The 25,236-nt window shown below is 38.7% G+C and overlaps 1 protein-coding gene across 2 annotated transcripts in view; it reads right to left on the bottom strand.

Moving 5' to 3' along the window:
• The window catches only part of LOC134210688 (protein still life, isoform SIF type 1), a 426,260-nt gene that overhangs the window by 61,966 nt on the left and 339,058 nt on the right, over nt 1-25,236 (bottom strand). The gene's annotated exons all lie outside the window — the stretch shown is intronic.

The raw sequence follows: 25,236 nt of genomic DNA, 5'->3' as shown, positions 1-25,236 counted from the left end.
GATGTGAACAAACGGTAATGGACGCGAGATTTGAGTATTATTGCCGCAAGATGTTGGTCGAGGCAACCAGGGCCAGGTATTGATCCGGTTCCATTTACGATGTTTCTCCAACATTTTTTGTTTTGCCAGCAATAGGGACCGAGAGGAGCGAGTTTCCGCTTACGCTAGAGTGGATTTGTGTCGATGCATCCAGATGCCGTTCGTTGTCATAGATGCGGCTCGCTGTTGGGAGAAGGTGGAGGAAAAAAATGGGAAGCTCTGCATCCTAATCCGGCGCTCTCGGTATCCTGAGTTGCCGAGGGTAGAACAGTCATTGATTTGTCACGATTCAGCAATAATCTTTTATATGACAATATAAAACTGCACACTCGGTTGCATTCATTGCTAACATTCTCTCCGTGGAGTTAGGAGCTACCTTCACTTCGTACACTATCCGGTGTGTCATACACATTGCGACATCATTTTTTTCTGGAGTGTAGATAAAAAATCCACTTCTGAGCGGGATGGTCGATTGCTACCACTCGATTCGTATAAGCACTAAAAACCCTTTTAGAGTTTTAACAATGATTGGTGGATGGTAGCGAAAGCTTTCACATTGTGGGTGATTGCAAACTGGTTTGTTTGAATTATGAGCGCTACATCCCTCTTGACAATGGATTACGGGCGAGGATTTTTCTGTCTACTAGTGCAACAACGCCAATGGGGTTGTGATCTATTTCTCTGTGCTTCGGATAACTATCGTTGCATATTCTTGCTCCGTTGACACTCAATGCGTGACGCGGTTCTAATATAATGCGTTAGCAGGATTTGACTGACTTGTGATACTTCATTCGTAAAAAAACGTAAATCAATTCATATTCATGCGTACACTTGTCATAGGATATCCTCAGTTTAGAGCTAAGGAATATCCGATACGATTTGTCTGGGACTGTCTGGAAAAATTCTTCCGGGAATACTTTCAAGAAATTCCTCCATGAATTCCTTCAGGAAATCGCATTGGACATTTTTGCAGAAATTCTTTGGTGAACCGCTTCGGGCAACCTTCGGGGAATTCTTTCTTTCAAGGCGGCATTCTTGCAGCTTTTATTACAGTCATCGCTCCAAGAATTTCTGCGGAAATTCATCTAATTTTTTTAAATTAATTTTTAGAATTTTAAATGGTTCAGAAATCCTTTTTAGACTGTGGAAATTTATTTATTGAACTTCTAATAAAATTCTTGTGGAAATTTCTTTGTGAAAATACCGTCGGATTTCTCCTGTAAAAGTACGATCGGAGATATACGAAAATATAAAACAAAACTCCTCCTGAAATTTCTTTGTTTTTTTTTTCAGAAATAGCTTTTGATACAAATCGTATCGGATACCGTAGGGGACCGAAATTCGTAAAGAACCGTAATCCGTCCACCTCATGTGATATTCATGTATTGGGAAATAATTTATTAATAATTTAACTCATCCTGTTTATATACTTGACAGTAAGCTATTTGGCCATTGTCTCGAACGAGTCTAGTTACTCCACAAATGTTGTCGGTAAGGATCCAACAGCGAAATATCATACAGCGATGGTTTATGTTGCTGCAGAAAATGTGTTTATCACGGTGGTTTTTAGCCGTAAATCAATGAGTAGTTGGGTTGTCGTTAGCTGCAGCAGCACTCAAGAAAAAGTTTTCAGCTGTCTTATACACATCGAAGACATCTGCAGCGATTTGATAGAACATTATTGAGCGGTATTCGTAAGGTGACCAGACGTCCCGCGATTCGCGGGACAGTCCCGCTTTTTCGCCATTAGTCCCGCGCTAAAAAGAGTCCCGCGAAATGCCCCGCGTTTCACTTATTTCAAGATATAATGTCCCGCGAAATAAAGAAATATTTAATAAATAGCAGTAATTTAGTAAACGTTCTTCAAGAACATATAAGATTTTGAAAATTTATTATATTGATTAATGGTTTTCGATTTTCGTCACATACAAAGCATCGCTCCGGAGGCTTGATGAGTGGTCTTTCACCCAATGCCACGGCCACACTCGCATGTGGTTTAAACCTCTTTTCTGCGTCCAAATTATATTTCTTACATCTTAAATAAAATTATCATCAGTAACAAATAGATTAAGAAAGAGCTAAACAACTGTGCACTGTGGTAGTGCAACGCCGAGCGGCAGCACAAGCGCTCACTCAAAACACGTGTTTGCCGGTTTACAATTTTATTTCGTCCAAAAATTTCTCGAGTTTGAGGAATTTTGACAAGCCTGCTTTGTTGTATTCTAGGGATCCTGGTCAAATCCTCATGGACACGAGAACGAGGAATGATTCAATTGGATATCTACTAAAAGAGCTATAATAAGTGAAATAGAAGGTTTGAACGTGCTATTGAGGAATATTTTACTCAATCTGCAACAATAACAATGCTTTTACAGTGAAGAACTGAAATCATTTAAAAATTCACAGAAATAATAAATTTTCGAGATTTTGCTACTATACAGTCTGATTTATTAGAACAAATTTTTAAATTTTGTCCAACGTTTCGACATCGGGTTCGATGTCTTCTTCAGGGAAAAAAATGGTTTGCTCTTTGTTACGGAACGCCTATCATACTTAACAAAAAGCGATCAATATTTTTCTCCTGGAAGAGGACATCGAACCCGATGACGAAATGCTGGACAAAATTTAAAAATATGTTCTAATAAATCAGACTGCATTGCCGAAAAATCTCGAAAATCAACACTACAGTAGAAGTCAACAACTAGAAATAATAAAAAAAAACAATGGTCCTTTGGCCCAGATTCTGACAGTTCTGAAAGGATAGTTGGCTAAAGATCTCTGAATGTAGGATCCCTAGCTCAACAATTTCAACTTACATCGAGTTCGTATGTTGTTATTATTTCAGTAAAAACTTTACTTGAAATCTAAGCAAGTTCGACGAATTTTAAGTAGCTCGTATCTTTTTTTGTTTCAAGCTTACGGAAAAATTTATGATCTGTCAGTTTGCGGGGAATAATAAAAATCCTGAGTAAGATGTAGGCATTTTAAGCAAATTTGAGCGCTCTGCCTAATTGCATGAAACGAATAATACGATCACTTTGAATGTTAGCTAAAAGAATCATGCAACCAATACAAATAAGTTTAACCATCAGGAACTCGCACCGTTGTAAAAAGTTGAACAGATTCATTCATTCACAAGAGAGGTGAGATTGTGTGATTGATCCAGGGCCAAGCGAGTCCCAGTGGGGTTTATCAAATTTTAAAATTTTGACTTAAGCACATCTATCTTCTATCTTCTATCTATATATATAAAAATCAATCTATGTATGTATGTTCGCTAACTACTTCTGAACCACTTGGCCGAATTCAACCAAATTTGGTACACACGTTCTCTATCCTCAGGGGAAGTTGACAAAGGGGGTGGGAGGGTCATTTAGAAAAGGGGGAGGGGTTTTGTTTAGAAAACGAACAATTATGTGTAACTTGCATCTCCTAGGGCCGATTTCAATCAAATTTTGTACACATATTCAATATAAGGAGACAACCATATGAGAGTGTAATCTTTGAAAGGGGGGAGGGTCTGGAGGAGGGGTATGGTTCAGAAAACAGGTAATTCAGAGTAAATTCTGAACCCCTGCACCGATTTCAACCAAATTTGATACAAACATTCTCTACCTAAACAAAAGATAACAAAGCGGGTGGGGCGGTCATTGTAAAAAAAGGGAGGGTATGGGGAGGGTTGTCTTTATAAAACGAGCAATTCAGTGTAACTCCCAACCCCAGTACCCATATCAACCAAATTTTGTACACATATTCACTAAGAGTAGTCGATCATATGGAAGTGTAATTTGGTAAAGAGGGAGGGGCTGGGGGAGGGTATTGTTCAGAAAACAAGCAATTCAGTGTATCTTTTGAACCCCTGGACCGATTTCATCCAAATTTGGTACACACATTCTCTATCCTAAGGAGAAAATAACAAAGGGTGGTATGATCATTGGGAAAAAGGGATGGTAAGGGGAAGGGTTGTATTTAGAAAAGAGCAATTCAGTGTAACACCTAACTCCCAGGACCGATTTCAACCAAAATTGGTGTACACATTTTCTATCCCAAGGAGAAGATAACAAAGGAGGTGGGAGGGTCATTGGGGAAAAAGGGAAGTTATGGGGAAGGGTTGTCTTTAAAAAATGAGCAATTCAGTGTAACTCCCAGGATAAATTACAACCAGATTTGGTACACTTATTCTCTATTTTTGGAAGATGTTTATTGAAAAGGTAGAAGGGCCAAACAAATATATAAAAATAGATTGATACAAAGGAACAATTCTATGAGCGGTAGATCTACCTCTGTGGGTTTTGTGCTACAGCATTGGACATTTTAATTGAATAATTTACTTTTCAGTCCCTAGCAAAGCCGAATACATATAGCTATTAGCTATCTATATATCTCGGATACTTATTCAACGTATGTGACGTATGTGATTTTGTAAACAAAATTTAAACGTTGATTTCTGCAATCTGATAGCACTCCCACGCAAACCATCGCCACATACAGGTAGGGGAGGTTTCGGCTACATGTTCGTTGTGTTGGTTTGCGTAGGAGTGCCATCATATTTGACAAATCGACGTATGCATCTTTGTTTACAAAATCACATACGTCCTTTGAATAAGTACCTGAGATATATAAAACTCAATGTTTGTATGTTTGTGTGTATGCTCCAGCCTAACTTCTGAACCCATTATCGTATTGTTTAGTTATCGATCAATTTAACCATTTATCGAAATTATGGTTGCCCAGTGACAACCAATGAATAATGTGTTTCCTTCTGGATGGTGAATGTGATCCCTTCTTTAAAAATAGACGTTTGCCCGGAATAAAGGCATCGGTGGATGTTTTTCCTTCTTTAGAAATAAACGTTTGCCCGGAATATGGCGATTATGGGTTTGCTCCCTTCTTCAAAACCAGTCAATGTTTTCAAATGAAATCTGCCTTCTTCTGATCAAATGATGAAGTATCGATAAGAAAACGCAATTATCCTGTTGACCAATTGGTTTATTCATTTTCCGATTGTGAAAAAAAAACTGCGAATCAAACTGGCAATTCCGAGCAAGGCCGGGTACATAAAGCTATTTTTGAATAAAAACAAGGATTTAACAAATTTTGTCCCGCGCTGGAACAAAATATATCTGGTCACATTAGGTATTCGTCATCGGCAACACCAGCACTCAAGAAAAATTTGCTCGTGAGGATCGCCGTTCGATTTCTGTTAGTGATTGATTGGGGTATTATTGAAAAAATCGGACAATTTCAGGACACTCATTTTATACAAGAGAGAGTTTATTTGAGAAAAATGACCCCCAAAGTACGCATTGTTCTGAAACTGTGTCGGGGGGATAATTTTCACCAGTGTAAAAGATCTCTTTTCGTATCATAATTGGTAATCCTGAGAAGAACTGACTGTGGTTCTTGCGTACCACATGACAACAGCTTTATTCACACATCTGTTAGCAGCGACCGAGGCGTTCTTCAAGGTTAGCTGTCATGCTGCTGCATTAAATGCCATCACTGTTTCTTTCTTAGCATTTCCCCCTATAAAACTAAAAGTAAATCAGAATCGGCAGCCAAATAAAATTTATTTGAAGAATTGGAAATTTTCCATAAAAAAAATAAAAAATTGTCAATCAGGGTCAATTGACCAACAAATAAATATAAAATTTCCACAAATAATGCAAAATTTCCATAAACTATTGAGAATTTTCCACAAAACAAAGATAAATTAGCACTTTAAAAGCAAAAATTGCAATTATAAAAGAAGAACTTTCTATAAAAAAATCAAAATGTTCAACGGAAAAAATACAATATATTATTCGGCAGAAATTTTTTTTCTTGCAAAAAAATTGATTTGTGGAAATTTTTGTAATTGTTTAATGCTAACATTGATTTATTTATGGAAATTTTGTATTTTTTTCGTGGAACATTTTGATTTCTTTATGGAAAACTCTTTTTATATAATTCCATTTTATTGTTTTGTAAAAAAATCTTAATTGTTTATGGAGATTTTGCATTTTGTAAAAATTTTATATTTGTTTATTGCTCTTACCCTGACTTCTTTATTGTCAATTTCCTATTTTTTTATGAAAAATATCTAATTTTTAGGGGAAGTTTTTATTTTGGTTTACCAGAAATGCTTATTTCAATTTAATTTTTCTCCATATTTACCATAACTTTTAAACGCCACAACTGATTTTAAACAAATATTATAGAAATTAATTGAATAATTTTCAAAAAATCGATGCGAGCTTGCTTTTTAAAAATTATTATTTTAAATTCTGCCACATCTTCATCGTATGGAAATTCTATCTCATATAGAACCGCCTGCAAAAAAAGCAATGGTGGTGGATATTCATTCGACTTTTTTTTCCGTTCCTCAACCACGGTCCAACCAAACCACACAGGAATTCCCGAGTCGTACCAAAACGCAGAGCAACGCCACGGCCGCCGTATCATCCCGCAGAATCGCTCGCATCGCATTATGGCGATATTGACTTTGATGTTTTAATAATGAACGGTTTCGCTCGTTGCCGACGCTGGCTGCTGCGAATCCTGCCAAGATATCACGGTTCTGTGCCGGATTTCATCCAGCACCTTTCTGTTTCACGGGTCGCGTCCCGCGCACCTTGCTATGCGTTTGCTCCCACTCAACCCTGCTGCGAGGGTAACCAAGCCGCCCAAACACCTAATGGGTCTTTTTTTCGGTCCTGCTCCCGTAATCGCCTTGTTAGGCTGCTGGCTGGTTTCACCTTTGCGTGCTAATATTGTTATAGCCAACCTCCCGGACGGCCTTATTTGGCGGGGTGGGGGGAGGAAGTACCGGAAAAGAAATAAAAACATATCCCAAGGCAGGGTGTGAGATTTTTTTTCTCTGCTCGTTGCTCGTTCGCATGAGCATCATCTTCACCCGGTTAGAATTTTAATGGTCGCATAAAAATATATATTTCAATTACATCTCCGGTACAGTGAAGAAATTTTTACAAGTCGGTACTTTGTAGCCGACAGCATTCTGCCGTTAAAGTATATCTTAACTGCTTCTCTTTGAGGATGTGCGACATTTCCGCCATGTATTTTGAATATTTGAGTAGGAAGCGCGATACGATGGTTTACTCTTAGAATCAATTCAATATCTGTCTTTACTGGTATTACCTTCCCCAGCTGGGACGAACTTATATTTTTAGTGAAAACTGCTATAGTTTGCATTCGTAAATAGATTTGGATATGCCACATGGAAGTCGGAGGAGTTATCTACCCTAGTTTCATCATGACCTCCTTTCTCAGCACAATCTTGCTTTGAAGGCACACATTTTTCTCGCTGAGCTAAGGAATGCGAAATGAAATGCGAATGAATAACGAAAATTGTGATTTTTATTAGAAATTTAGAACATTTTTTAATATAATTGCAGAACAAATTTTCACTGAAAATCCCAGTTTTTTCTGCATACTTTGAGAAATTTCCCATGGAATAAAAAAAAATCCAACTGAAATTCGGGTAAAATAAATCCTTTGGAAATTCAGAAGAATTTCCCTTTGAAAGAAAAGTTTTTTTCAGAAATTGGCTCCTTAGCAAAATAACCCTAAACGTCCGTCGTCGACTATTTGTGGGTTGGCACACAGCTGGGTTAAGATACAGTTTCAAACAAACTATACAAACTATACAAACTTTCAAAATCTCCTATTGGCAATCAATGATGGCAATTGAGCTTCTCCGAAACCTGTAACCAAATTTACAACACAGAACTCTCTATGCAACCACGGAACCGATTTAGCAATGCAGTGAGCAACCGTTTCCTTCAGGATCCCCTCCTGAATCGTTTAGAGAGCTTCCCGGAAGCTCTCATTCCCGCGCTCGGCATGTTGACTTGGCCTTTTTTTGATCAAGCAACATAAGCATTCGAGCAAGCAGCGCAACGGTTAAGAGGAAGTAGCACGAACCCGGAAGCCAAGTGGGAGCGCGCGGCACAAAAGAAATAGCAGCGCAGAGACGCACATAGACAACACTCTTCTGGGCAACTGCAGTCACCGCCTTCGTGGGAAAACGAGCAAAAGAGGGAGGAGCGGGCGAGCCGCTGGAGAAACGGAAAAGCACTTTGCACTACACACCGGGGGGAAAAACCGGGAAGAGATTGTCAAGTAACACAAATATTTGTAGCCTGAAAGCACAATGTTCGGTAGCTTCGTGTTCGGCTGGGGCTGCTACTTTTAGTGCAGCTAGTTGCAGAGCAGGTTCCCTTTGCCACCACACCCAGCTGCTGCTTCTGCTGCCGGAGTGGAATTGAATACGAGATGATGTTTGTACAGTTTTTAGTTCTTTCCCATGTCTAGTGGTTGGATGGGGGCACGTGGGTAAGTATGGAAACGTATTTTGAGGGGATGCGATATGTTATTCTATCTTTCGTAGCACAAAGCTGCGTCAAGAAAACAATGTCCGTAAAAATGAGGACGCCATAATAGTGAAGATGGGAATCCTTTTGTCAACATTTCATTTACTTCAACTTTCTCCATCTGAAAATTGAATCCAGCTTTCGCTTAGTTTTTTCAATGCTTCAAGAATGAAATTCTTTACAATCTCGCATATCCCTGAGACCCTTTGCTCGTTTCCCACCACAATCGCCGAACAACGCCTCCGCATTCTAAAACTCGGTCCCTACGTCATCACATCCTGTTTCTAGATACCATACCCAAGATACAGAATCGCTTCAATTGCGAGCGTGCAGAAATACAAAGTGTTTCCTCCATGGGGGTACCTAGTTAAAGTTAGTTTAAAATGTCGTTATTTGTTCCACCCGAACGACGACGACGGTGCGGGTGACGACTGGGTTTGGATAGGGAAAAGGATTTTTCTGTTAGTTTCTCCCTGGGGAACCAGTAGGCCACAAGGGACGAATAAATAATCGTCAGCAAACTGCATTTAACTAGTACAGTCGGTCGTGAAATACGTGTAACGACTTGGAGACTGAGCAAATAACCGCTTGATGCATCAAACGATTAGAATTTGTTTGATTTTTTGCTGCTTCTTGGGATCTGTATGGCACAGTACTGACCCCTCTAGTGTCTAGTATTTACATTTCCCATGTACACCAAATAATATTATTCTGGCACATCTTGGAAACTTCAAGACTAATAATATGACTGCAATACATATCAATTACGACAATGCATGGATTATACACACTTTTCCGAATATACAAATTAAGAACATTTCGGATGTAGCCTCAAAAAACATGGTGGTTTTACATCTATTATCCGACTTGTGAACTGATTTTATAACTTCCAGGAGAATGTTTTTGTACGGATTAATAAAGGTTAGCAGCATTGTTTCTCCAAATACGTGGGATGTAAACATAACGGTTACATTCAGATTGCTGCTGTTTCTCCCGACGCCATACACATTCCGGTTTACTTCTGAATGCCATCACGGTCCTAAACTTCGGGTTGAGCTGAAGGTTAATTTAATCGTCGTTCTAAATCATTCGAAATGCATTATTTCACTTTTTGAAACAATGATTTGTTCTTGGTTTTAATGATGATAAATTTCGGGGTTCTCAACCGTAGCTTCGGCCGAAGTTGCAGAAAGAGTTTTAGTCACTTTTTGCCTGAAAATTGTATGAGTAGTAATTATTCACATTGAAGTTAAACTTATTTATAATTTATACCTGGACTGTTGTCAGATTAGTGTCAAAGAACTATTTGGCATTTTCCTGCAACATATCTTTGGTAAATAGAAAGCCTCTGCGCTGGTAGTCAAAGATTAATTCCTGCAATATCGGCATAGAACCGGAGCGGTTGTTTAGGCGTTCTTTAGTCTGCAGACCTCATAAGAGTACCCAGTGTAAAAGTGTGCCCAAAACCATGTCAGTCATTTTATCATCTGTAAATGCATTCAATAAACAGCAAAGTGTATTTTTTTTAGTTTTCATCCTCTTTGTTTTCATCTTGCAGTGAAGTATGGCGGTGTCAGTCCGTATTCTTCATACTTTGATTATTACCGTCGTTCGGGGTGACATTGGGCCTAGGGGGTAAGATTGGGCCAAAAACGAAAAATGTTTCAATTCCTAATATCTCAGAAACTGTTACGAATTTTGATCAAAACATCCAACGGATCGAAATTATAGTAAAATTCACGTCTAGGAAATCACAAAACAAATTCTAAGAACTAATTGTGTTCGTACTATAATGCTTGGAATTTGAATGTAAAACTATTGACCGAATGAACCCATATTAAAATAGTGTCATTAATGCCCCACAAATCTATTACATAATTAGTTTTTAGATCGATGGATACCTGGTTATCATGTTACGATAATCTGTTGTTGTTTTATCGAATTTTATGAATATTTATAAAGCGGTTCTAGTTTTTCGTAGCAACGAGCAATGCACGCTGAAAAGGGGTGAGATTGGGCCAAGCTTTTGGTTGCTTTGCCATACATAGTTGGTAAGAGCCGTAATGTAGGCAATTATTTTTAATGAACGATTGAATCGTTGCATCGTCACCGCGGAACTTTATTGTACTTGGCCCAATGTCACCCCCTGTGAGGGGTGAGAATGGACCAGTTTTAAACAACATATAACTTTGAAGAATTTCCCTCATTTATTATTTTTTTCCCACACAGTGATAAATTCATTGTTCAAGCTTGTACCAAACTAATTAAAACTTGATTCCAATGTTATCTACTAGAGCTTTGTAACATTTATTTGGAGCATACCACATTTTGGCCCAAGGACACCCCCGTTGGCGGTATTTTTAAGAACCTCGTGCAAATAGTGGCCCGGTTTCAGCGAGAATTACTCAAGTAGCGTTTTTGACGTAGAACTACGCCCTTTGAAGGATAGGGAAAGAGGGGTCGTTCTGTAGATTCGAATTTGAGACCGTCACCAAAAGTGGTCAAGAAGTATGTAGCTCAGCCCCCTTTCATTCGATTTTGGAAATTTAGGTATCAATCGATCGACTCCTTAAGATTTCCTTAACTATTAAAAACCATGGCTCAAAAGCTCTAAACTACTGAAAATTGAATTTCGCCAGGAACTGTCAAAATACGCCGTATTTAATAACGTATTCAATACGGTAAGCCAACCAATCCCGTTCGTGCATTATTTTAATTGCTAAGCCTACTTTCCAATGCCCTAAAAGCTTACTGTCAAGTAACTGAACAGGATAAGATAAATTATTTCTAAATTAATTACCTTTAACCTGCTTTAATTTATTGATAACAAGACCTCCTGAATCGAAATCCGTACCCATGGACGGATTCCGATTAAAAGGATCAAAGTCCGTACAGTTACTTTTGGACCAAACATTTAAATAAAATCAGCCAAACGGACTGGACCGCCACTATAAATGGTTCAATACGCACCTTGACAAGTAATTTCTTCGGTTTGTATTCCACTGATCTTATTTTATTCATTGTTAATTAGCAATTTAAGCACAATCACTTTTAGTACAATTATGGCCAATATGCGAATTAATGGCGTCCTAAAGTCCGTGTTTGCTGAATTTGTGATTTGTTTATTTTTTTTATTTTTATGGATTTAATTTCAAAGCCTACTATGTACCAAAACTACTACCCATTTCAATATGGGCCATTCGAATCGAGACATGATTTTGTCATCATAAGTTATTTGTTATTTGTTTGTTTATTATCCAACTGACAATGGTTGTTTCAATGAATATGAATTATTCTATTCTACATCTATTAGGTAACGTCTTGCCGCCTTACCGCCTTGCAGCATCTGATCAGTGCTTCGATATCATAGTTCTCGTTGAGACTTGGCTGAATGATGACACGCTTTCCAGACAGATATTTGGTCCTGCTTACGAGGTTTTTCGATGCGATCGAAATTCCAACAACAGTCGTAAAACAATAGGTGGCGGTGTACTGATTGCCGTGAATTCTAGTCTTAAAGCAAAAGCTGTCGAAAAATCATCGTGGGACTGCCTCGAGCAGGTTTGGATAACGATCGAATTTAGTGACCGTAAACTGTTTTTGTGTGCGCTATATATCCCACCTGACCGAGTCCGGGATACAGAATATGTTGAAGCTCACTGCAGTTCGCTTTTTAATATTCTAGAAATAGCAACTGCGCTTGATGAAATCATAATTTTGGGGGATTTTAATCTACCGAGCATAACGTGGATAACTTCACCCAACGGCTATCTCTACCCAGACACAGATCATTCTTCTCTACACACCGGAGCGGTAAAGCTTCTCGATAGTTATAGTTCAGCAGCATTAGTTCAAGTTAGTTCCATCGCCAACGAGAATAATCGTCACCTTGATCTCTGCTTCATCAGTGATCATAGCACAGCTACATCTTCACTGATTGCACCTGCACCGCTAGTAAAATCAGTGGCACACCATCCGCCGCTGCTCGTCGTGGTCAACCTCGGATTGACGCATGATTTCAATACCTCTTATGAATCCGTATCTTTCGATTTCCGCAAAGCCGACCATCATAACATCACTGAGCTACTGTCTTCCATCGATTGGCGTAACATCCTGGACCCAGAAGATGTGAATATCGGAGCGCAAACTTTTTGCAATGTCTTGGCGTACGTCATTGATCAACACGTTCCAAAGAAAGTTTGTCGTAAGATAGTTAGTCCTCCATGGTACTCCAGCTCGCTGCGACGGTTGAAAACTACTAAAAAAGCTGCTTTACGGCAGTTTTCCAAGCATCGTTCAGTCTCACTGCGCAACCATTATGTTAGGCTCAATTATGAGTACAAGCGAGCCAGTAAGGAGTGTTACTCTCGATATCAGCTTAATATTCAACGCAACCTCAAATCGCATCCTAAACGCTTCTGGCAATACGTCAACGAGCAACGCAAGGAATCTGGATTACCTTCCTCCATGACGCTCAATGACAACACGGCATCTACGACCCAGGACATTTGTTCGATCTTTTCCGAGAAGTTTTCGAGCGTGTTCTCAAACGAGGTACTAACAGCCGTGGAAATTGAGAACGCTGCGATTACTGCTCCGACCGTCAACCAAACTCTTGGCGCCTTCGACATTGATGCAACGATGGTTATCAGTGCTTCTTCTCGGCTTAAATGTAGCTTCTCTCCGGGACCCGACGGTTTTCCCTCGGTTTTACTGAAAAGACATTTGGACGTTCTGGTGACCCCGATACTTCTTCTCTTCCAAGCATCAATCAATAGTGGTATTTTTCCTGCTTGCTGGAAAACTGCAAACATGTTTCCGGTTCACAAGAAGGGCAACAAACGCGATATCAATAACTACCGCGGGATCACTTCGTTAAACGCTGTTTTCAAATTATTCGAGCTGGTTATTTTGGAGCCACTTGAGGCCCATTGCAAACCGTTTCTCAGTAACGACCAACATGGCTTCACGTCTGGGCGATCGACAGCTACTAATTTGCTCTGCCTGACTTCCTTTATAACAAATAGTATGGTACAACGTGCGCAAACCGATGTGATTTACACGGACCTGGCCGCTGCTTTCGATAAAGTGAATCACGACATTGCGATTGCAAAAATGAACAAGTTCGGCATTAACGGTAGCTTCCTACATTGGTTCCGTTCATACCTCACAGACCGTAAGACCGCGGTTATCATTGGAGATAACCAGGCTCCCAGCTTTATTTCAACATCGGGGATACCTCAAGGTAGCCACTTGGGTCCATTCCTTTTTCTATTGTACTTCAATGACGTGCATCTAGCTTTGAAGGCACCACGATTGTCATTCGCTGACGACCTCAAGATGTTTTGTCTAATTCGCTCAACAGAAGATAGTTGCTTTCTCCAACAGCAGCTTGAATTGTTCGCTGATTGGTGCAGACTCAACCGTATGATGGTACACCCGAAGAAATGTTCAGTAATTTCCTTTCCGCGGAAAAAAAATCCGATTCACTTCAGCTACCGTTTGTTAAACGCAGATATCGTACGCGTGGACAATATTAAGGATCTGGGAGTAATCTTGGATTGCCAACTTACATTTAAACAGCATGTATCGTATGTTGAGGGTAAAGCTTCTCGAACTCTTGGATGTATCTTCAGAATCGCCAAAAGTTTCACCGACATCTACTGCCTAAAAGTGTTATACTGCTCTTTATCGCGCTCCATCTTAGAATATTGTTCTGAAGTCTGGAGCCCAAACTACAACAATGGCGTTGAAAGAATCGAGTCGGTACAACGCAGGTTTTTGCGCTTCACACTACGCAAGTTACCATGGAGGAACCCTGTTCAGCTGCCGAGTTACCACGATCGTTGCCAACTAATTCATCTGGAGCCCCTGTACGTGCGTAGGAATACGGAGAGGGCTTTGTTCATCGCCGACGCTCTTCAAAGTCGCTTAGACTGTCCAACGATTCTTGGGCATGTGAACATTAACGTTGCCCCTCGGTCTTTGAGAAATAACCTCATGCTCCGTTTACCTCTCCAACGCACCAACTACAGCATGCACGGTGCGATTACTGGATTGCAAAGGATCTTCAACAGAGTGGCTTCAGTGTTCGACTTTAGTGTTAGTCGTTCTAATCTTAGACGAAGGTTTTCCAATTTGTTTGCTCTTCGTACATAGTTCTACTTTTCGTTTATTTTGTAACTTGTTGAACCATCAAGAGCCTGTACGCTTTAGTATTAGTTTGAATAGCATTATATAAAATCATTTGGGCTGTAAGATGCCTGTTGATAAACACATTAAATAAATAAATAAATAAATAAATAAATAAATAAATAAATAAATAAATAAATAAATAAATAAATAAATAAATAAATAAATAAATAAAGAAACGTCCGGCGGTACGAAAAACTTCTAATAGTCGTTGTCGAAACACGTCAGCAGAAACATTGTAGTCAAAGTATGAAAAGAATTGATTTAATTGATGGCAGATTGCACGGACGGGCTCGTTCAAAGCATAATTGCTGCTCCTCGACTCCAGAAAAAGAAAGCTACGATGACGAAGCGGTCTTTCTGGTGCGTATATTTGAATTTGGGTCAGCAATGCTGAACAATTGATGTCACCTGTGATCAATTTTCCTGCAAACGTTGCTTTAGCGAATCTTCTTCTTATGTCAAGTGATTCGATTCTCAAAATGACACCGCTCCTCGTACGGTGGCAAATTCCATTGGTCATGCCAACCAATAAAGCGTAGTGCACACCGCACAAATTTTTCTTGACGGCCTCTATTCGAACAATTTAATTGGCTTGAAAAGGACAACAACATCATTCGATTCCAATAAAGATCTCACCATGGAGCAATGGAGAGACCTGAACTCATCAGCGATTTTGAACCTAAAGCCAAGTTGACGATTGGCTCTGGTCACGATATCGTTATAGTGGACACGCAATGTGAGGGCACTGTCCAGGATGACACCAAGGCCCTTAACTTGCTGAGCCCGAAGAAGAGTCTGTCCGTTGAGGACGTAGTCGAATGTGAATGGCTGATTTTTCCGATGAAACGAGATAATGTTGCATTTTTCGATACTTAGTCTTAGCAAGTACCTTGAGCTCACTCAGCAAAAATATTTAACATGCTTTGTAAATAATAGCAGCCCGAGTAACATTTTATTATTTGGAATATTTTTGTGTCGTCTGCGAATAAGTAAAGGCATCCAGGAGGTAGCAACAGGGAGGCGTCATTTATAAAAATAAAAATTAGAAGGGGCCCAACATTGCTACCTTGCGGAACTCCAGAATTATTGGCAAACAGTTGGCATTCCGAACCAGTGTTGTAAAATGTCATTTGCATTCGTTTGTATAATTTTCCCAGAACTTTTTTCAGAAGGTAGCTATCAATTCATATTGTATGACGAACTTATAGCGGTTAAATGGGCCTACAACTGTAAATATGTAATCTGGGGCGTGGGAGGCAAAATGTCATTCAAAAGTTTTCACTCTCCAGCCTTTGATGTTATACTTAGAGCAATATACCCTTGGACAAAAATATAACCCTACTCAAGCGTTATGAGTACATTCAAAATTATGGAAGAAATTTTACTTCTAAAGAAAGTTATGAACAAATTATTCAAATGACATGCAGATGACATTTTACAAGCCTGTTCCGAACAACCTATTTTTACGCTGACCGAATGGTTTCACGAGTAGGATCTGAACCAGTCTACGCTCCTTGAGGATGCTCCAAGTCTCTCCAGTTTGGCAATTTCGTGGTCAACTGTGTCGTACGCCGCCTTCAAATCCATGTGTGCAGCAACAACCTGCCAACCTAAGTCCATGCTCCGCAAGCAGGAGGAAGTAAACTTCATCAGATTCGTGGATACAGAACGCTTCGGATAGAATCCGTGCTGATCTTTGTCGATGTAATTTTTGCAACACGATTATTTCAAATAACTTGGAGCAAGAGCACAAGGAAGTAATGCTCCGATAGTTCGCGATATCACGTTTGTCTCCTTTTTTTGTGAATTGGAAATATGAAGGAAAATTTCCAGTGTGTCGGGAAATTACTACGATGAACTGATTGCTAATTGGTGGCTTGAATCAGTGGCGTAGCCAGAAAATTGGTCTGGGGGGGGGGGGGGGGGGGGTTTTCTGAACATTTTTTTTTTGGGGGGGGGTTTTATACCCAAAACCACCCCCGTGGCTACGCCACTGGCTTGAATAAATATTTTTTTTGAAGAGGCTCGATTTTTTCTCTTAGAACATTTTTGGGACTTAGAAGTTTTTTCAGATGATGAAGAATTTTTGCATCGAATTTTAACATCGGACGTACGCAAACGTTTTCGTAGCCAAAAATATCCCCCTATGCAAAACTTGAGGTAAATCGGACATGATTTAGGGGTGCTCAAAATTAACCAAAACTTTTTTTTTTCTCGAAGGGGAAATAATGTTATTGTTTTTTTATGCCAAATGACTCAAAATGCATGAAACTTTGAAAATCAATTTTTAGAAAAAAATCGACTGTCTTTGGGACTTCGAAAAAATTTCTTATGACGAAAACAATTTTTCATCGAATTTAAGAACTGGACGAATCCCTAAATCATGTCCGATGGAGCTAAAATTTTGCATAGGGGCATATTTCACGGCTTAGGAAATGTTTGCGTGACCGGTTTTTTAAATTCTATGAAAAATTGTTTTCACCATAAGAACTTTTTTCGAAGTTGATTTTTTTGGAGTCCTTTGGCATCAAAAAACAAAACAATATTTTCCCTCAGTGAGAAAAAAAAGTTTTGATTAATTTTGAGCACCCCTAAATCATGCCCGATTTAGCTCAAATATTGCATAGGGGGATATTTTTGGCTACGAAAACGTTTGCGTATCGTCCAGTGTTAAAATTCGATGAAAATATCTTCATCATCTGAAGAAAATTCCAATTCCCAAAAATGTTCTAAGAGCAAAAATCAATTTTCTCCAACAATTTTTTGAAATAGCATCGGATCTCGACATTTCATGCATTTTAAGTCATTTGGCATCAAAAACAAAAAATCGATTTTCGACTTTTCCTTTGGTCCTCCCTTGGGAAAGTTTTAATGGGTAAAAATTTCAAAACTTTGATGAATTTTAGGCGCCCCTAAATCATGTCTGATTGAGCTCAAATTTTGCATGGGGTCATGAAGCTTGTGTGCAATGTCGTTTTTTTTTAAATTCGATGACATACATTCCATTGGCACCCTAGTTGAGTGAACCCAAAAGTTGTGTAGAGTAAATACGATCGTCAAGCCAGGTTTCGTGAAATCGTACGCTGCCTCCGATACAGTTAAAAAGAAGTTATCAATTTTTGTCCTTAGTCCACGCACATTCTGGTGGTAGACTCGAAGAATATTAGATGAACTATCGAGTGAGTCGATAGAAGTTGCAGACTGGAGAGCTTCACAACGGTTGTCAACCGGAAATAAGAATGTGTCGAGAGATTGATTAACCTCCTGCATATCTGGACCGAGTGGTCCTGGATTAGATGTAAACAGCTTATAATAAGTAAACAACTTTAGCCACTGCTCCTCCCGTTTTGATGAGTAACACCACTTTTGCGAGAAAAAAATGTCACTCATAACCCATGATTTAAAATCCAAACTCTACTTTTTTGGTAAATGTTGTGTTGAGAAAAAATTCCCGAGGAAATTTTAAAGAATTAGCTGAAGAAATTTCGGAATAGCTTTCCAAGGAATTGCCGAGGAAATTTTGACGAAAAATTTTCCGAAGAAATTCTATAGAAATTGCCGAAATTTCGAAATTCCAAAAAATGGCGAGGAAAAATCGGAAAAAAAATTCAAGTATATTTCGAACAATTTGCCGAAGAAATTTCAAAGAAAATTTCAAAGTAAATTTTAACAAATTTTCCGAGTTTATCGAAGAAATTGTTGGAGAAATTTCCGAAGAATTTTCCGAGTACAGTCAAACCTCCATGAGTCGATGTTCTATGACTCGATATCGACTCATGGAAGCAAATTATGCCATATTAAAAAAATATTTTCTGGATTACTGTGATGGTCCCTTCAAACAGCTTTCCAAAGAAATCCTTTTCTACATCTCGATATTTCCATGAGTCGATGGTCCCTTCAGTATCGACTCATGGAGGTTTGACTGTATATCCATACAATTTTCCGAGGAAATTCTAAATAACTTCCAGAGGTAACATCAAAGAGTTTTTAGTGGAAACTTTCGTAGGATTTGCCGAAAAAAAAATTGCATCCCGACAAATTTCCGAAGAATTTGCCGAGTAATTCTTGAAGAAATTCCTAAGGAGATTAGAAAGTTCTTCAGAGAAAACGCTGCGGCCTAATGCCGAACGAGCTATCTGTTGGTTTGATCACTTGTGTGCTATCTTATCGAGCGTGCAACTCCGTTCGTTGCCCGACGAGGAAAGAGGCAAAGTCATGACCTGCTTTTCACTAGTCAATGCTGGCAACCGAACCGTTATACGGATGATATTTGCATATCTGTCATCAATGCACGCTGGAAGTGGATTGCCCGATTTCTTATATATCTCACCCTCAAAGAAACCTCATAGAATTTCCCGAGGAAGTTTCGAAAATATTGCCGAAAAAACTTCGAAAGATTTTACCGAGGAGATCCCGCAGAATTTCTCGAAAAAAAATCCGAATTTTTATCAACCAGCTATTGAAGAATTTCCTGAAGGAATTCATAGCAGAGCGAGTAGCGTCGTAAGTCAACTCACAGCGTGTGTATCGTGGACCTTTATGACAACAAAATGAGCATCGCCAAATTTATTTTATTCCCTGCAAACGGCTAAGAATGACTTTGATGGAGATTATGCTCTGCATAGTGAAACTTGATATGTGAATGAATAAGCTTAACTAGTGGTAGTTTTCTCGATTTCCCTGGACATAGAACTATCATCGTATTGGCTTCATGGTATAATAAAACTGGAAATAAATGGCTAGCCTTAATAAAATAATAAAATAAAATCTCTTCTAGTTTGAACCGTAAAAAGTGGCATGCGTATAGAAAATCAGAAATAAAATATTTGTTGTATTTTGTCCTAGAGATCATATCACTGCGATGCATAATTAATGAGAACGAGTGATTCAATCAAACAAGCCAATTCATTTTTAAATGTTGCAGCTCTCTCAAACAGCAGCTTCACCTAATTTTTTATATCAAAAACCGAGACAAAACTTTTCAATGAATCCACTTTTAATTTTATTGTCGCTCATTGCTATTGGCAATCCATTTCAATAACGTTTAATTATTTGGTCAAGCCAAATACCACCTAGGGACACGGCAGGTGTTTCCGTCCATCGTCGTAGGGGCTAAAACCAACGAAAGCGACGTACATTTGCTAGAACTCCACTATAGTAGAACGTTTCTCCTAAGCTTACGATTTGGTACGTATAAGTTTTACAAAAAAGCGTCTTTTTTATTGGTTTTCGAGACTATGACGAACAGACGAAAATACCTGCCGTGTCCCTACATAAAATGTAAACAAAAAATCCGAACGATCAGAACTAGGGCAATTTTGTGAATGTTTCTCAAGAGAGTGAATTTTTGGTCAGAAAAATCGTGCTTAAGGGATGAATCTAATGAAAACAAAATTGTCTAACAGTTCAGAATAGTTAACCAGTAAACACAAATTAAATCATCCTCCTGCCACATGCCTCCTGTCAAGACATTTATTTTCATGACTCTTGCTCCAGCCATCAGAATTTGAAGTGATCGATGAGCTCCACTTTTTTCATCTATTCAGGGGAAATATTCTAGATGAACAATGATCAGAAGCAGGTGTTGAACTTAATCTTAATTAAAAAAACACCTTAATCAAGATAAAAAAAATGATCAGAAGCGTAGTTTCAAAAGGTTTCCCCAACGATCAGGCCACGCTGATATTTGTCAAAACTCCATAGAAGAAATGAACCATTTGTTTGAGAAGTCCATTTTACACTTTTTCGAGAAAACAACAAAAAACTGTTTTTTTTAACTAATTTGCACCGAATCTTTCGATTTCTTCGATACAGATCAATAATTTTTGGCAAAACTCAACACCCTGGGGTACTTTCAGTACAAAAAATGTAAACAGTACTCAACAATTGCTCTTCAAAGTACGTGGACATATGTAGTTTCTCAAACAAACAAAATTTTTTTCATACATCTCTGAACAAAATTTTTTTTTTTCGTATTTTTTGCCAGAATATGTATTTTTGGACGAGGATTCAGAATATATAAAAATCTCATTTTGGCCAAAAATGTTACATATGCAGTTTCTCAAACAAACGATTCAAATGTGTTCCTTACTTACAAAACCAAAAATATCTTTATGAAACCCAAAAGTTTCCTAGAACGAATCGGGGATACAACTCAGCCACCACCAGCGTGATCTTGGCATGCTCGTTGCACAAGTAGGTAAAAATGGTATCCTTGGAAATGTGAAAAAAAATCGTTAGGTTTTCGAATATTGGAATCCCGTCGTTTTTGAGCTCAAACAATCAAATTGTAAATTCTTATATATCTGGATTAATCTCTATGCTGGATTAATCGAACTATACTAATTTACATTTGACCAGGGGGAGGTTGCCATAAAAAAAAACCAGTTGATTTAACCATTGCAATGCAGTAATGTTTGCTAGCCAAGTGTTGAACTTATCATTTAAGGCTCCGTTATGCTTCTCCGGATTTGAGCTTTAAAATTAGGTTTAAAATGAAAGAACATGAAAAACATTCATTTATAGCATTTGATTAATGAAGAATAGGTAAAAAATGAATGAAAGGATCAACTCGGGAGTAGCTCGAGATTAGAAAGTTAATTTCATTTGAAAAAGAAAAAAAAAGTTGTTCGGGACTCCTCGGTTGATTTTTTTTAAATACCCAGGGAATGAAAGGTAAGAAGCTATATTTTCACGTAGGTGAAATACTGATTTTTTGTGATAATATTGTTCTACCAAACACGCTGCTGTGGAATGTGGGTTCGATTCTCGCAAAATTCTCCACTGGTCCACTGATTGACCTATCCGTGCTCTAATGCTAGGTATCAGTGTTGTAAAATGTCATTTGCATTCGTTTGTATAATTTTCCCAGAACTTTTTCCAGAAGGTAGCTATCAATTCATGATGTATGACGAACTTATAGCGCTTAAATATGCCTACAACTTTGTCTAACAAGACATTGCTGTAAATATGTAATCTAGGGCGTGGGAGGCAAAATGTCATTCAAATGACATTATGTCAAATGACACGTGACATTTTGGAGAGTTTTCACTCTCCAGCCTAAGATGTTATATTTAGAATAATGTACCCTTAGACAAAAATATAGCCCTACTCAAGCGTTATGAGTACATCTAAAATTATTCAATAAATTTGACTTCTAAAGAAAGTTATGAACAAATTAGTCAAATGACATGCAGATGACATTTTACAAGCCTGCTAGGTATTGGAACAACTTCTCGCAAGGGCAGCTGTTGTATAATTGGTAATTCGTCCGAGTACTTAATGTAATAGTGTGGGTTCAAGTCCCACCGGCAGCCGAATCTTTTTTCGCAATATCTCATAAAAACACCTTAAAATGGCAAACTTAAATATTTGTATCAAAATTAAACATCTTTTCCAAGCTTAGCAAAGCTAGGTATTAAGTATTTAGTCTGAGCGATCTCTGGTTAAAGACGAGGAGTGATGAGACGAGAGTGCTGTATATAGCTGTAAGATCTTTGCTTCTAACCTTTTCAAGCTTTTGCTCTGTGGAATCAAGTGTAGAAGGACAGATGCCAATCTAACAATGAGACGGAAATTGCTCATCACTATGTCCAGCAAACCGGAAGAATTGATTTTAATGTCTGCTAAATAATGTATTAAAATGTCTCTCTACGTGGCATTGCCTCTTTTAATTGAATTTGAGACAGCTCAAGTTCTTTGGGCTGTGGAAAAAAAACTTCAAACCATGTTTAAATAAATGCCAAAAAAAAACCGGTGCTTAAATTTTTCAGCACGAGGCTTGTGGATTGTGCTAGCTTTGAACGGCAAAAAGGAAAAATGATTCTATGGAATGTAAGTTAACAGTTCTCAAATTAATCGCTGCTTAGAGAAGGTTGCCAATGCTGGCAGTGAGGCTTAAAATTATTTCATTGATTTGAAGCCAGCGTAAAGTTCTCGATACCAATAGATGTTTTGAAATGACACACTTAGGCTGGAGAGACGTATGTTCTATGTTAAAACTTTAGTGCTCAATTTTTGGCCAGAATGTCCTTTGTAGGGAACACTTTGACCAGAATTAAATAAAACATGACTAAGTTGTCATTTACCTCTAGTCTTGATAAAAGGTTCAATCGCAGCTTAGAGCAGAAGTATTCCCCATTATGAAGATCTTTTTGGGCATTTATTCAATAAACATTTACTGAAGGCTTTGAGAATATGTGGACTTAAAAAATCGACAGTTTTAAGGAAATGCATTTGAAAGGTCAAAAAGCTTTATTGAAAGCTTTTGTTTTTGTACCTAATTCGAATTGCTTTTGATACCCTTCTTTTTCGCTAAAAAAAATCAGAGGAGATTGTGAACAAAAGCAATTGACATTATGAATCGTTGCTATGGAGACCGACCATTCATTATCGTAGTCGGAGCACTGCTCCATGGTAAAACGAAGCCACATTTAATTTTCATTGTTTTGTGCTTCGACGATGATGTCGGCCGAGCACATGGGTACTACCTATTATCGCAGTTCAGTTCCAATTTTGCAATTCTAAAAAAAAAAACAAAAAGCACCATAAATCCCCGCGATAATCATAAACCAAGCGCAGCGACAACAAGCGAGGGTAAACTGCGCTCGCCCCACAAAATATATGTACCCAAAGTGAAAACACAAAACAGCACATCGCAGTGTAAGTGGGATATTTTCCCTATATGATGCATTTCATAAAGCTAAGCTTTGGCTTGGGCGGGCAATCCTTTGTTTGGCCACTACCTACCACACCCTCGGGAGAGCAGGGAAAAAGGTAAAGCTTCTATACGCTTCTATCGTTGTACAGCGACTCAGCGAAAATATCTATCTATCTATCTTCTATCTATCTATCTATCTATCTATCTATCTATCTATCTATCTATCTATCTATCTATCTATCTATCTATCTATCTATCTATCTATCTATCTATATATATAAAACTCAATGTTTGTATGTTTGTATGTATGTTTGTATGTATGTTCCAGCATAACTTCGGAACGCATTGGCCGATCTCAACCAAATTTGGAACGCTCATTCTTTATCTTAAGGAGACGACGATAGGGGGGTTATGGATGCTGTTCGGAAAAGGGGGAGGGTGTGAGGGAGGGGGGTATTGCTTAGTCATCCATCAACTCAGTGTACTTTCTGAACCCCTTGGCCGATCTCAACCAAATTTGGAAAACTCATTCTTTATCTTAAGGAGACGACGATAGGGGGGTTATGGATGCTGTTCGGAAAAGGGGGAGGGTGTGAGGGAGGGGGGGTATTGCTTAGTCATCCATCAACTCAGTGTACTTTCTGAACCCCTTGGCCGATCTCAACCAAATTTGGAAAACTCATTCTTTATCTTAAGGAGACGACGATAGGGGGGTTATGGATGCTGTTCGGAAAAGGGGGAGGGTGTGAGGGAGAGGGGTATTGCTTAGTCATCCATCAACTCAGTGTACTTTCTGAACCCCTTGGCCGATCTCAACCAAATTTGGGACACTCATTCTTTATCTTAAGGAGACGACGGTAGGGGGGTTATGGATGCTGTTCGGAAAAGGGGGAGGGTGTGAGGGAGAGGGGTATTGCTTAGTCATCCATCAACTCAGTGTACTTTCTGAACCCCTTGGCCGATCTCAACCAAATTTGGAAAACTCATTCTTTATCTTAAGGAGACGACGATAGGGGGGTTATGGATGCTGTTCGGAAAAGAGGGAGGGTGTGAGGGAGGGGGGGTATTTCTTAGTCATCCATCAACTCAGCGTACCTTCTGAACCCCTTGGCCGATCTCAACCAAATTTGGAACACACATTCTTATCTTAAGGAGACGACGGTAGGGGGGTTATGAATGCTATTCGGAAAAGGGGGAGGGTAAGGAGGGACGGCAATTGCTAAGTTATCGATCAACTCAGTGTAAATTCTAAACCCCTCAGCCGATATCAACAAAATTTGGAACACACATTCTTTATCTTAAGGAGACGACGATAGGGAGGTTAAGCATGCTCTTGGGAAATAAGAGATGGTATGTGGGAAGGGGTATTGTTTAGCAATCGATCAACTCAATGTAAGTCTTGAGCCCCATGACCGATTTGAACCAAATTTGTATCAAATATTGTCTGTCCTAAGGAAACGATTTTAGTGGATATTGGTAGGTCCGTTTAAAATGGGGATGTAAACGAACAGTTTAGTATACCTTTTTATCGCATGGGTGAATTCAAACCAAATATTTAAACACGTATTGTTTACCCAAAGAAAACTATTTTAGAGAGGCTTGGAGGAGTTTTTGAAATGCGGGAGGATGTTGGGGTTGGGTATTGTTTAGAAAACGACTTTATTTGAAATCCTTCTTATTTAGTTCATCCGAGGTTCTTTGACATTGTACAATGCTCCGAAAACAATTCCTCAAAAATAGCAGATCCTCGACAATAACATTTCCCTGAATGAAGCAGGCCATTAACATAACACTATTTGGCCTAAGGTCATTCGACATGAAGTGAATTTGGGATAATACTGAACAGCATCAGAAAAATCTTTCATAGAAAGCATGCATTTGCTGGGTATAAAGCAATGATAATTGTTACCCTTCATCGGAATCATAGTTTGCCCGGTGAAAAACAATGAATAATGTGTTTCCTTCTGGATG

Source organism: Armigeres subalbatus, chromosome 2 (assembly GCF_024139115.2).
Source record: "Armigeres subalbatus isolate Guangzhou_Male chromosome 2, GZ_Asu_2, whole genome shotgun sequence".
Taxonomy (NCBI): domain Eukaryota; kingdom Metazoa; phylum Arthropoda; class Insecta; order Diptera; family Culicidae; genus Armigeres; species Armigeres subalbatus.
This window is presented reverse-complemented; position numbering and strand designations above follow the sequence as displayed.